This window comes from Canis lupus, chromosome 20 (assembly GCF_011100685.1).
Source record: "Canis lupus familiaris isolate Mischka breed German Shepherd chromosome 20, alternate assembly UU_Cfam_GSD_1.0, whole genome shotgun sequence".
Lineage (NCBI taxonomy): Eukaryota > Metazoa > Chordata > Mammalia > Carnivora > Canidae > Canis > Canis lupus.
This window is the reverse complement of record NC_049241.1, coordinates 38513638-38528334: the sequence shown is the minus strand read 5'-3', so window position 1 is coordinate 38528334 and position 14697 is coordinate 38513638. Positions and strand designations below refer to the sequence as shown.

Below are 14697 nucleotides of genomic sequence, written 5' to 3'. Positions count from 1 at the left end.
CATTCACATCCTTTTTCCGTTCCAAGATCTTATCCAGGATACTACATTGGATTGAGGTGTCATGTCTCCTTTATGTACTCTGGTCTATGACACTTTCTGAGTTGTTCCTTGTTTTCCACGACCTTGACAATCTTGAGGAAGGATTTTAAGGGGGGATTTTATGATAAAGATCTAGAAATTGTGCAAAGCACTTAACAGCAAAATTAAGCTTTTAAGGCACGTCCTAAAAGTATGAGAGCGAAATGGCTTTACAGGTGAATTGTAATAAAACATTTTAAAAAAATCAACATCATCCTCAAACTCTTCCACAAAAGAGGAAAGACACTTCCTAATCTATTCCATGAAGCCAGTATTACCCTCATGCTGAAGCCAAATAAAGCCATCACAAGAAAACTACAAATACCTTTTATCAATAGAAACGCAAAAATCCTCAACAAAATACTAGCGAGATGAATACAGCAGCACATTAATAGAAACATATATCATGACCAAGTGGGATTTATCCTAGAAATGCAAAGGTGGGTGTGACACACAGAAATCAATTAATGTAATATATTAATAGGATGAATAAAAAAAAAACACATGCTCATCTGATTGATATAGAAAAAGCATCTGAGGGACGCCTGGGTGGCTCAGATGGCTGAGTGTCTGCTATCAGCTCAGGGTATGATCTTGGTGTCCCAGGATCAAGTCCTGCATCGGGCTCCCTGTGGGGAGCCTGCTTCCCCCTCTGCCTATCTCTGCCTCTCTCTCTCCTCTCTAAGTCTCCCATGAATAAATAAATAAAATCTTTTAAAAAAGAAAAAGCATCTGATAAAATCCATTACCCTTTTGCGAAAGAAAAAAAAAACCTCAAACTGGGAACAGAAGAGAACTTCCTCAATATGGTAAAGGGTATTTTAAAAAACCCACAGCTACCATTATACTCAATGATGAGACTGAAAGCTTTCTCCCTAAAATTACAAAAAAAGACAAGGATGCCTGCTTTCACACTTATATTAAATATTGTACTGGAGTTCTAGCCAGAGTAAGCTAGAAAAAGTAAAGGTATCCAAGTTGGAAAGGAAGAACTAAATAAATCTTTAAAACAAGAAAACAAACAAGGGACGCCTGGGTGGCTCAGCAGTTGAGCGTCTGCCTTCAGCCCAGGGCGTGATCCTTAAGTCCCGGGACTGAACCCCACATTGGGCTCCCTGCATGGAGCCTACTTCTCTCTCTCTGCCTATGTCTCTGCCTCACTCTCTCTGGGTCTCTCATGAATAAATAAATAAATCTTAAAAAAAAAAAAAAAGAAAAAAAACAATTTCATTGGAGCCCCTGGCTGGCTGGCTCAATCAGAAGAGCATGCAACTCTTGATCTCAGGCCTGTGAGTTCAAGCCCCACATTGAATGTAGAGATCACGGGGGGGGGGGGCGGGGGGAGTTAAGCTTACAAAAAAGAAGACAATATCATTTAAAATAGCATCAAAAATAATAAAATATTAAGAATAAGTTTACCCCAAAAAGCACAAGATTTATACATTGAAAATTACAAGACACTGCTGGAATAAATTAGAGAAAAACTAAATAAATAAATGGAAAGACATCCTATGTTCATGGATAAGAAGACTTAATATTGTTAAGATGACAATACTCTCTAAAGTGGTCAACAGTCAATGCAATCCCTGTCAAAATTTTACTGACCTTTTTTTGCAAAAATGGAAATACTGAAAACCAAAACTATCTTAAAAAGAACAAAGTTGGAGAATTCATACCTCTGATTTCAAAGCTCAGATACTGCTATAGTGATCGAAACAGTATGGTAATGGCATTAGGATAGACACAAACACCAATGCAATAGAACTGAGAGCCCAGCAATACAATCTCACATTTATGGCTAACTATTTTTCAACAAGTGTGCCAGACCATTCAACAGGGAAAAGAATTTATTGAAAGACCAGTAGACCATTAGTAGAAAGTCAAATGGTATTTCAACAAACTGTGCTGTGAAGGGACGCCTGGGCAGCTCAGTGGTTGAGCATCTGCCTTCGGCTCAGAGCCTGATCCCAGGGTCCTGAGATCAAATCCCACATCAGGCTCCCCACAGGGAGCCTCCTTCTCTTACTGCCTAGGCCTCTGCCTCTCTGTGTCTCTCATAAATAAATTAGAATCTTAAAGAAAAAAAAAAAAACACACACAAATTGTGCTGTGAAAACTGGATATCCACATGCAAAAGAATAAAGTTGAATCCCTGACTCATATCATATAAAACAAAGACCTAAATGTAGAAGCTTGAACTATACTAGTCTGAAAGGTAAACATAGGGATAAATCTTCATGACCTTGAAATTAGCAAGGGATTTTTACTTGTGACACCAAAAGCATAAGCAACAAAAGAGCAAACAGAAAAATTGGTTCCAACCTTTAAAACTTTTGTGCATCAAATGATATAATCAAGAAAATGAGAAGACAAACCATGAAATAGAAAATATTTATAGGGATCCCTGGGTGGCGCAGCGGTTTAGCGCCTGCCTTTGGCCCAGGGCGTGATCCTGGAGACCCAGGATCGAATCCCACGTCAGGCTCCCGGTGCACGGAGCCTGCTTCTTCCTCTGCCTGTGTCTCTGCCTGTCTCTCTCACTGTGTGCCTATCATAAATAAATAAAAAAATAAAAATAAAAATAAAAAATTTAAAAAAAAAAGAAAAAATATTTACAAATCATGTATCTGATAAGGATCTAGTATCCAGGATATATAAACAACTCCTATGGATGGTTAACGATCAATTTATGGTATGTGAATTTTACCACAATTTCTTTTAAAAGCGGAAAAAACGGGGTGCCTGGGTAGCTCAGTCAGCTAAGGGTCCAACTCTTGATCTCAGCTCAGGCCTTGATCTCAGGGTTGTATGAGTTCAAGCCCCACGGAGCCCACTTTAAAAAACTAAAAATAACTAAAAAATAAAGTGGAAAAAAAAAAGATCAGGAGGGAATGTCTCTTTGATAAGTGATCAACACAGTAGAGCATATAAAGCCAAAGTTTAAGGAAAATATTACATTTAATAAAGGTCAACTCAAGGGCATTAAAATACTAAAATTTTTTTAAAGATATTATTTATTTATTCATGAGACACACAGAGACAGGCAGAGACACAGGCAGAGGGAGAAGCAGGCTCCCCCCTGGGAAGCTTGATCCAGGACTTGATCCCAGGACCCCAGGATCACGACCTGAGCCAAAGGCAGACACTCAACCACTGAGCCTACCCAGGTGCCCCAAAATACTAAAATTTTAGAGTTTAATTTAGAAACATCTTCTCTTTTTTTTTTAAGATTTATTTATTTACTTACGATAGACATAGAGAGAGAGAGAGGCAGAGAGACACAGGAGGGAAAAGCAGGCTCCACGCAGGGAGCCCGACACGAGACTCGATCCCGGGATTCCAGGATTGCGCCCTGGGCCAAAGGCAGGCGCTAAATCGCTGAGCCACCAGGGATCCCCAGAAACATCTTCTTTTGGCATCATTTTCAAAACTTGCAATTAATTATGATGAAGAATAATTATAACTTTGGGAATGATCACTTGCCCAAGAAAAATATAAACTCAGACTAAAATAATAACAATGATAACTCATTTAGTTATCAATGAAAGACAATTAATATAAAACGTTAAAGGTGCAGTCATCCTGTTATGCATCCAACAGTGATGGTGTGTTACTCAATTCACCATGTTTTAAAGTGAGCTAAGTGGTATACAGAATTTATGGCCTATCCGTAATAACACAATAGTTACCAATTATTGAATTTTTTAAAGATTTTATTTATTTATTCATGAGAGACACAGAGAAAAAGAGAGAGAGGCAGAAGCACAGGCAGAGGGAGAAGCAGGCTCCATGCAGGGAGCCCGATGTAGGACTCGATCCCGGGACTCCGGGATCTGGCCCTGGGCCGAAGGCAGGTGCTAAACAGCTGAGCCACCCTGAGATTCCCCCAATTACTAAATATTAATATTGGACAGACATTTGGGTGATTTCCTATGTTATTGTGAATTTTCACAGCCACCGTCCCTATTTTTTTTTTTTACATATGATAAAACGGGCTCAGAGAAGTCCCAAAGACCAATCAACTGGTAACTTCGTAGAAAAGGGTTTCAAGCATTCACATGCCAACTCTGCAGATAAACCTGTGAGATCTTGGTCAAGTTATTTAACTTCTCCAATCTCAATTTCCTTATCTGTAAAATGGAAATGGTTTTTGTGAGGATTAAATGGTAATACTGTCCATGTAATGAAATAATATAAAGCCCTACAAAAAATATGTGGAACATCCTTATCCTAAATGTTGCCTGCCAATATTTAGGGGTGATGTATCTGCAACTAACTTCCAAATGATTCCACAAAATAAGAAAAATACACATCTATAGAGAAAATATAACAAAATATTAATAATTATTGAATCTGAATGGATAAACAAGTGTTCATTTCACTATTCGTTCAACTATTTGAAAATTTCCATAATTAAGAAGTTGAAAAAATTAAAAAGCATTTCCTTTCCTAATGTGAACCAAATCTCAAATACACATCAAATGAGGGGATCCCTGGGTGGCTCAGCCATTTAGCACCGCCTTCAGCCCAGGGCCTGATCCTGGAGTCCCAGGATTGAGTCCCATGTTGAGCTCCCTGCATGGAGCCTGCTTCTCCCTCTGCCTGTGTCTCTGTCTGTCTCTGTGTCTCTCATGAATAAACAAATCTTTAAAATATATATATATATATGCCAAATGAAAAAAGCAAAATGTGGGCAGCCTGGGTGGCTCAACGGTTTAGCACTGCCTTCAACCCAGGGCGTGATCCTGGAGACCCGGGATCTAGTCCCACGTCAGGCTCCCTGCATGGAGCCTGCTTCTCCCTCTGCCTGTGTCTCTGCCTCTGTGTGTGTGTGTGTGTGTGTGTGTGTGTCATGAATAAATAAAATATTAAAAAAAAAGAAAGTTGTTAAGAAAACAGATCTTAAGAGTTCTCATCACAAGAAAAAAAATTATAAAAAAAAAGAAAAAAGCAAAATGTGTGTGTGCGTGTGTATGCACCTGCTCCTTGAATATCTCTGGAAGAACACACAAGAAACAGATAATACCTATTACTTTTGTGCAAGTAACAGACTTTCTGAGGGATAATGGTAGGATAAGGATTTTTCAGAGTATGCTAGTTCTATCATTTTTCTGCTACTTTGTAAACTTTTAGAATTTTTTAAATCATAAAATCTGTCCTCCCCAAATACATGATTCATAATGGCCTATTCAGTAGAAACTATACGAAAGACTAAAATCAAGTACATGTAAAGGACAGATCTCACAAGGTTAAAATCATGAAACAAATCTAAAAGCATTCTTCTTTATTAAAAAAAAAAAAAAAAGGAGGAGAGAGGTGAGAAATCCAAGTTTAGAGCTTCAAGTAAAATTTACCCAATAATTGGTTTGACAGATAAGATCACATATAACAATATTCTACTAGCCTCCATGTCAACTACAAAAATTATAATAAGGAAACTGATATAGACCCAACTTCATTAACTTCAAACTATGTTTGTGGTTCATTCTCAGATTCCTCCCCTATCAAAAAACTTTACAAGAACAGTAAAACACTGTGCTCAATCAGAGATTTTGTTCATAAAATGACTTCCTTTATATTATCCACTTTCTGTATCCATTACCTCCTTGCCATCCAAAATATCACAACTCAAAAATAATACTGCTTTATACAAAAATCTCGCCAGCATCAAGCAAAAAAATACCAAATCAATTCCTAAAGAGTCTACAATATACAAGCTTATGTAAACTTTAAACTCCAATACACTGGAAAAAGAAAATTACAGGACGACATTGCCAATGAACCTCTCACTCTATACATTAACAAAGCATATAGAACAGGAATATGATGCTAATTAAACGTGTACACTAATTAAAAGGCTTCCCTGAAAAAGCAGAGTTAAAAAAAAAAAAAAAAACAGGACAATGGGATGGTATGGAAAGACATTTCCATACGTTTGGGGTTTAAAAAGAACCATTACACACTCCAAAATTATTCAACAGATGCGAAACCCAAGCGCTAACCCTACAGTAAGAGGAAGTGAGAAACCGTCTAGGAAGAGAAGAGTTAAGGAAATGCCTATCACCCCAGCTGAAAACGACCATAACCCCCGGAAATAGGCTCCCGGGAAGCTAGGCAGGCACTCCGAGGTTTGTTTCCACGCGGCAAGACCCACACACCTCTCTCTCCACCCCTCCCCTCCACCATGGGGGTGGGAGGAGTGCCCGGAAAGCTCCGCCCTCCTCGCCCGGTCAGAAAGCCGGACGGGTGCAAAGGGAGGTGGCACGAGGCCGAGGGAGGGGAGAGCCCGCCCAGGTGACTGGAGCTGGAGGCGGAGACACAGCTTGGGAAGGGGGCCGCCGTACGGCAGGGAAGATGGAGCCCCCCAGCCCGTACGGAACGGAAAATGGGAAGACTTGGAAGGAAAAAGGTTGACGAGGGGAACGAGAGGCACCCTTCCTCCAGGCAGGGGCAAGCGCACCCCCACCCCCCAATCCGGGCGGAAGAGTTACTCTCGGGAAGCTTCTTTTGCGGACTGGGAGAAAAACGTGGAGGCCCCGCCCCCGAGCCAAGAATCTGGAGGAGGCAAAGTCCTGTCAGGCCCCGGACCCAGCCTCCCTGGCGGCCCGGCCCGCCCCCTCCCCGCCGGCGGCCCAGGCAGGTGCCGCCCCTCCCCCAGTCCGGCGCCCACTCTCCCTCCTGCCCGGCCACGCGCCCTGTCTTCTCTCCGCCTTCCCAGAGAGCCGTCTCCCTCCTTTCCCCACTCACCTTCCCGGGCGGCTCCGCCGCTCCCCCCTGACCCCGCCAGCGGCCACAGTTCACACACACCGCCTCAGGTCCCGCACTCACTCTCCCTCACTCACACACAGCGCGACCACAGATCCAGAGCGGCCCACATATTATGCGTCACTCGCGTGCTACGTGCCCCGCGCGCGGTAGCGCGCGCGCGCCCCGACTTGGCGCGAGGCTCGCTGGCAGGGGGCGGGAGGAGAAATCGAAGAGCCCCGGGGTCGTCTGGGAAATGAAGTTCCGCTTATAGGAACGGGGCCCGCTAGTTTTGATTGGTGCTTGAGTACTTACTCCCCGCGCAGTGACTTCTGGACTTTGTAGTTTTTCCGCATAGACCCGAACTGCTGTGTACTCATTGGCGGCTTCGGTAGGCGGAAGCGAATAGAGAGGGGACCCGATCCACCCAAGCCAGGGCTACAACCACTTGACACATTCTCAGTACCTTATTCTCCCCTTTGTGGCAGGGGTGAACCTCTGTTCTATTCTCTCATTGGCCCCATTATACCTAGAGTATACCAGCATCTAGGAAAATATTACACACAGGAGGATCAGAAATCATAGCACTCATTAAACAGAAGACACTGGTTTTTCTTTGTCTTTCTGTTCAAGACCTAACCTGTAGGATCAATAAATACTTATCCTAAGTCTCACGGGAGGAAGAGAAAAGGAAAAAATTAAAAGACCATAGAGTAAGGCAGGGCTGACCTCAGAGGTTATCTAATTTGATTCCTTTATTTTGCGTCTGAGAAAAGGCCCAGAGAGTGAATGAGTTGCCCAACACGTTCCACAACCAATTAGCAGTGGAACCAGAACAACTCCTGACTCTAACTCAGGTATCCCTTTTTAGGGACATGAAAAATAAATATGATGCCACAGCTGAGCAGAATCTCTCCCTGACAAGATCCTACCCAGTCTTTCTTTCTCTAGAAGTACTGAACAAGTTTCTATGCATTTCTATGGAGTCCTCACAGACACCACTTTCAAAGGGGTGGGAACACAGGATGCAGCAATCCTGCTGCTATGCTTAGGTTCCACACTTTTAAGAAGCTAGCCAGAGCCTGGATGTGGTTCTCTTGATTCCATTCCTCTCTTTCCAGAAAAGAGACTTCCCTTCTCATTTTAAGTGTGTAACTTGGAGCAACTGCTCAGGCACGAAATTCTAGAGTGTGGGGCAGCAGTGCCACAAACCTGTCACCTCTCTGCAAACCTTTCACCTGCCATGACACACAGCTCTCTCCTATGTGTTTCTGGAACTTTACCTGTATTAATAATGGCCACTACCATTTCCTTTGACTTCACCTCAGGCTCAGCTCTGAGCCAAGTGTTTAAACCAAACGTTTTCATATAACCTTCACTACCATCCCGCAGGGTAGATACAGTTAGCCACCTACACACATGAGAAATCTGAACCTAGAGAGGTGGCTCAAGAAATGGGGCCCAGGTTTGTGGGTCCAGAGGCTGCACTCACAACTTTCCTACACCTATCCTCCAGCACTCCTTTGGCTGACTTTCCTGCCATGCCTCCCTGAGCCACATACCCAAAATGCACGAGGTTGAAACATGTAAGCTTTAGATACCCTCCCTCTCTGTCCATGGTCTAGCTAACTTCATGGTGACTTCCATTTGGCTGGGGTTCTCAAAGAGCCCTTACAGGAACCCACAGTCCAAGCTCACCTGCTCCTGGTGCAACCTTAGTCTACCACCAGATGGCACTGCTCTCCTTCAGAAACCCAGACTGCCCCCCCCCCACCCCACCCCCCCCTCCCCCTGGTCAATGATGGGATTGAAGAGCATCACAGATGGCTTTGGAGAAGCCAGGACCCAAGAGACTGGGGAAGCAGAGCAGGAGCTTTACAGGGCCTGTAGAGCTGTTCCCTCCAGAATCTTTGCTCCATAATGCCTGCAGCTTCCCTACCCCTACCAACACACATACACACAGCCACACAACTGATGGCACATCCAGATTCCCATTCTGAGAAGCAGAAGGGACAACACCCTGGTTTTCCGGGCTACATACACTTCCCAGGCATACTGACATATTTCACAGGACAGGAACATGTACCTGATACAGAAGAATGCACACCTATGCATTGGCACACATATGCAAAGACATCACTTTCACATCTAAGAACATGCAAGCACAAACCCACACACCTGGCTTGGTCTGGCACATTACTCCTGAATCACTGGAAAGAGATTCTTGGGCCTCTTTGAAAGAACATCTCTGGACTGTCTCCCCCTGCTCTGCCTGTGCCCAAACCCTCCCTGTGGTGTGCCTCAGAAAGCAGCAGCCACCATCCAAAAGGGCAATAAGTCATGCTAATAGGGCTGCATGGTGGCAGAGAAAGAGCAAGAGCAGCCCATCCCTGGCCCCAACACCAAGGGCTACAGACTCAGATATGCTTTACCTGCCCTCACCCTTACTAAGTATGCCCGTGCACTGGAGTAGGAAAATCAATAGCACCAAGTCTTCTCGGCCTCAGGATGCTCCACCCCTCTCTATCACTCCTTCTCTCCAGTCACCTACTTCCAGGCTCACAGGGTCCAGGTATTTTCACCCGCCCATCCCCACCCTGGTGCCACACAGTTCCCGTGCCACCTTCTTCAACTCCTTGGGGCCAGAAAACAAAGCCAGCTATCTCACATCCACCCTTGCTCCACTGTTGGCTGAACAAGACTGCTGCAGCAAGTGTCCAAGGGTCACAGGAGCCACCATAGAGAAGCTTAGGGCTGCCAGGCTCTGGGGACCCCAGTCTGGACAAAGAGGGAATTCCAGTCATTCGCTTGGTGGGTGCCCTCTCCCTGCCTGAGAACCATGGCAGCCCTCTAGAGAAATGTAACACTATCCCCACTGCCCATGCAGTGTGCAAAACAACCACTCCTGTATAATAGCATTCGTACCCACCACTCTTATTCTGCAGAGGAAGAAATTGAAGCTCCACAAAGACAAGTTTAAGCCCACCTTGTCCAGTGGCCACTGCACCTGCATCTCCAGAACCCAGTCCTGCCTCCTATTCCCCTCCTCTATAGAGAGGCCTGAGGCTCAAGTGAAAAATGAAGCAATGACCTTCCCCCCAACCCCCAGACCCACCCCAGCTCCCACCTACTAGGGGCCCAGCAAGACTGAGGAACCCCCAGAATGCAATCTTTAGGACACATTTATATTTTTAAAAATATGGTTTATCTGACATTAAAAGTGAACTGGTCATCTTATATTTTATCTGGCAACCCCAGAACCACTGCTCAGCCACAGACCCCAAGGACTCCCCACCAGTGGCCCCCAGAGCCCCTCTTAAATCATCTGCAAAATATTTAGAAGTGAATCAGAACAGCTGGCTCCCAATGGGTCTCATTAAAGATTAGACAGGCCAAGCAGGCAAGCTGACAATGTGGGTGATGGAAGGCTCAAGGTCTTCCCTTTCACCTTTCTCTCTTTAACTCTATCACTTATGGTCAAGAATGAGAAAATAGCTTTTCCTCTTTCCTGGGAAGAGTTTGCAGAAAATGTGTCAGCAGTTGAGTCCAGCTTTGGAAGAAAACAGACCTCCATCCTAATACTGGTGCTCCCATTTACCAGCTGTGGGACCCTGCCCTAATCACTTCACCTCTTGAGTGTCAGTTTCCTTGGCTGGAAAGTGGGAATAAGATCTCCTTTCTAGCATTGAGAATTAAATGTGATAATGCATGTAAAATGCTTAGTTTGAGGCCTGGCACACAGCAACTGCCAGGGAAGTGATGACTATTCCTACTCTGATTATTTTGATTATTCTTGATCTAATGCTGCCATCACTGTTGCAATTCTTCCTCTGGTTTCTCTTTGCCCCCCACTCCTCAGGACTGCCTGCTGGAAGAACTCAGACTTTCCTCATTTAAATGAGAAATGAGCACCTCACCAGAAAAATCATCAGGCATATTTTAAGAAGTGCTAGGAAGTAGTGAAGTAACCACCCCCAGGGATCACTATCCACTCTCTGTCCCAGCCCAGAACTGAAAACATCATAGGTCAGAGGGTGGTTTAAGAAGATCTACTCCTAGCCATCCTCATGTCTTCAAGGGCTACCACTGATCAAGGGTGAAGGCAGTCAGGATCCCTGGATTGCTCAGCGGTTGACCGTCTGCCTTCAGCTCGGGTCCTGATCCCGGGGTCTGGGATTGACTCCCACATCGGGCTCCTTGCTGGGAACCTTTTTCTCCCTCTGCCTATCTCTCTCTCTCTCTCTCTCTCTCTCTCTCTCTCTTGCTATGTCTCTCATGAATAAATAAATGAAATCTTAAAAAAAAAAAAAAAAGGTGAAGGCAGTCAAGGCCAAGGAGCCCCTTGGATGTAAAAGCCAGACATGTCATTCTCCCCAAACCAGCCTATCCACCCTGGCTCCCTGCCAGGATGAAACCTGCATCTGGAACCCTTTCCCAGAGCACGCTCGCTTCTTTCTCTAGGTCCTCTGACAGGACAGTGATGTCACAATCAAAGTAGAGGGTGGAGGGGTTAGCCAGAAATATACCCTGGGCTCCCCTCTCAATGAACCCACGCAGCACAAACAAGCGCTAGTGCATGAAGAGGGCCAACCTTTGCCTTCCAGGTACCCCCCCGCCAGGACCTTCAGATGCCCCTACCTGGCTGCCAGTTGATTCCTGGGGCCTGCCCTGGGGCTATGCTCCAGAGGTGGGGGAACAGGTGCAAGGAAGGTAAAGAGAAAGTACCCCCAACCTCTTTTGCCTCAGGTTCCTGGAATCATAAATTCTTTCAGGAGAAACAACAGTGGAGTCAGCCCTGGAGAGAAAAGACCTTCAATTTTTGACAATACCTGTTTGTGGTCATGAGACCTTTCTATGGAATTCAGGGATCTCAGTCCTGAGCCATTTGGATGCATACTGGAGACTGCTAGGGCCAACCCTGATGAAGACTTGAGCCACATAAAGCTTCTATCAGTCCTTTCACTTTGGAAAGCCTGGAGAAGAATGGCTTTGTCTAATGAGAGGAAGCTGGTCTGACTTCAGATTCAAAAACCAGAGAGAGGCTCACCACTATCACTTGAAGTAAGCATCACCTCCTGCTCCTGCCTAAACCTGGTTGCAATGGGCCTGGACCTCTGAAAAATATTGCCAGTGTAGCCAGGAATATCCAGTCAGGACTGGAACCCAAAGTCATCAAGGAAAGGTGTCTCTACGTGTAGATGTCCTGGGCTCTTACCATGAGGCAGTTCCTCTTCATTCCCTCAGAGGTGGGGATGTCTCTCCACGAAAAGTCACATGATGTTTCTGGGGGGAGCCCCTCTGCCCAGCTTCTGCTTCATCCGGTCCAAACTTGTCACAAGATAGCCATTTGTGAAGTCACAAAGCTGGCTGCCTCCCCACAGGACCAGGGACTAGGACCAGGGACTAGGACAAGCAGGCATGACTTGTGGTACGGAGGGTTTCAGAAGCGGCATTTGAACTCTGGAGAGATGTGTACGGTCTGGAGAGGCTCAGATTGTAAAGCATGAGGGGGTCAGTCACAGACCTGGGGATGAGGACAATTTCTCAGATCTTAGTCATGGTCAGCAGGTGAGAACAGCAGGAGCCTGGATCTGTGGAGTTTGGCCATCATTCTGTCCCTTGAAACCAGGGAAGAGGGGGACTAGAGGGCCCCACACAAACTGAGAACATACGAAATTTCTAATCTGATGTTCTGGATATTCTGTGGCAAAGAGAGGTTAAGACCTTTGAGCCGGGGACCCAATCTTCTCCTCAGTGCAATACATCAATGATTCACTTGTAGCTGAATATTCCACCTGTTTCCTGGGCAAGCACATGATCTCAAATTCTCCTGCATTGATAAATAGCCCTGATACCCATCGGACTGCTCAGAGGAAGAAAGTTGGGATAAGAAATGGGAGTGCCTGGGATCCCTGGGTGGCTCAGCGGTTTGGCACCTGCCTTTGGCCCAGGGCGCGATCCTGGAGACCCGGGATCGAATCCCACGTCGGGCTCCCAGTGCATGGAGCCTGCTTCTCCCTCTGCCTGTGTCTCTGCCTCTCTCTCTCTGTGTGACTATCGTAAATAAATTTAGAAAAAAAAAAAAAAAAAAAAAGAAATGGGAGTGCCTGGAGCCCACTCTCCCCAAAGTATAGAGATTTTCACCACCATATAAGCCAAGCCAGGAAAGAAGACAGAAGGGAGGGGCAGCCTGGGTGGCTCAGGGGTTTAGTGCCGCCTTCAGCCCAGGGTGTGATCCTGGAGACCGGGGATCGAGTCCCACATCAGGCTCCCTGCATGGAGCCTGCTTCTCCCTCTGCCTGTGTTTATGTCTCTGCCTGCCTCTCTCTCTCTCTCAGAATAAATAAGTAAGTAAATAAATAAATAAATAAATCTTAAAAAAAAAAAAAAAGAAGGAAGAAGAAAGTTTCACTACATGTAGGGTAGAAAGCCACTGTTTGTTTGTGAGGGATAGGGAGAGCTATTTGAGCGAAGCCTTGTTTCAAAAACAAATCAACAAAAAAATATGTTCAGTCTTGAGGATCCCTGAGTTCTGTCTCTATGCCTAGCCTTGTGCCCTGTGTCTCTTGGGCTGAGGAGAATGCAGCACAAGGTAGAGATTTCATGTCCTGCCCGCAAGGGCCCATAGTCTAGGGATTCAGTGGCTGTGCCCAGCTGCCTCTCTCAAGGAGAAGGCTAATCTCCCAGGAAGTAGTGGGGCAGCCTGGAACCCTAGAGCCCTGCCTCTGAGGCCAGGCCCCCACATTTCCCTGAGGGTAAGAACACACTGGAATCTTGAGGGCTTTTGGACATTAGAGCCAGGGCAGCTTCGCCCTGCTTCTCAGGCACTGCAGTTCTGGGTTTTGTGTCCTTCAATTTGTTGAGAGCAGCCATTCCCTTTGTGGCTCCTCTCATTGCCATTATTGTTGCAGCATTCAAGCCATGCCTCCCAGAGGGCCTTTTGTTGTCTACTCTGTGGAGCTTGTGAGTGAACTGTTGGGACAGGCTTAGCCTAAGCAAAAGAATAGAGGATGATCCTGGGCGAGTTTCCCCATCAGAAGTTTACTAGATCTGTGGTTTTCAAATTTTGTTAGTATTAATTTACTGTAGAATCCTGTTTTTCCCAGTGAAATCTTATACAGCTATTCATTAAGTAGATAAAAGAAGCTATGTTAGGTGTTGCAAGACACGGTGTGGCAGAGTTACTACCAATTCTGAGGAACTCCCGAGGATTCAAAGGAACTCAGTTTGAAAACTGTCGTTTATGTATACAATGGAATATTACTCAGCCATTAGAAACGACAAATACCCACCATTTGCTTCAACGTGGATGGAACTGGAGGGTATTATGCTGAGTGAAGTAAGTCAATCGGAGAAGGACAAACATTGTATGTTCTCATTCATTTGGGGAATATAAATAATAGTGAAAGGGAATATGGGAATATAAATAATAGTGAAAGGGAATATAAGGGAAGGGAGAAGAAATGTGTGGGAAATATCAAAAAGGGAGACAGAACATAAAGACTCCTAACTCTGGGGATCCCTGGGTGGCGCAGCGGTTTGGCGCCTGCCTTTGGCCCAGGGCGTGATCCTGGAGATCTGGGATCGAATCCCACGTCAGGCTCCCGGTACATGGAGCCTGCTTCTCCCTCTGCCTGTGTCTCTGCCTCTCTCTCTCTCTCTGTGACTATCATAAATAAATAAAAATGTAAAAAAAATTAAAAAAAAAAAAGACTCCTAACTCTGGGAAATGAACTAGGGGTGGTGGAAGGGGAGGAGGGCGGGGAGAGGAGTGGTGGGGGTGAATGGGTGATGGGCACTGAGGGGGGCACTTGATGGGATGAGCACTGGGTGCTATTCTGTATGTTGGTAAATTGAACACCAATAAAAATAAAT

General features: G+C 45.3%; 1 protein-coding gene across 5 annotated transcripts in view; it reads right to left on the bottom strand.

Annotated features, from left to right (window-relative positions):
• The window catches only part of DCAF1 (DDB1 and CUL4 associated factor 1), a 77624-nt gene extending 65463 nt beyond the window's left edge, over positions 1–12161 (bottom strand). For 4 of the 5 annotated variants that reach the window (XM_038566326.1, XM_038566328.1, XM_038566329.1 and 1 more), the window contains exon 1: positions 6826–6982. The gene's annotated coding sequence lies outside the window, so the exon portion shown is untranslated. Of the gene's footprint in view, positions 1–6825; positions 6983–12037 lie in introns of those variants that run through there. The other variant, XM_038566327.1, reaches the window with a different exon arrangement.
• Positions 12162–14697: the final 2536 nt, after the last annotated feature.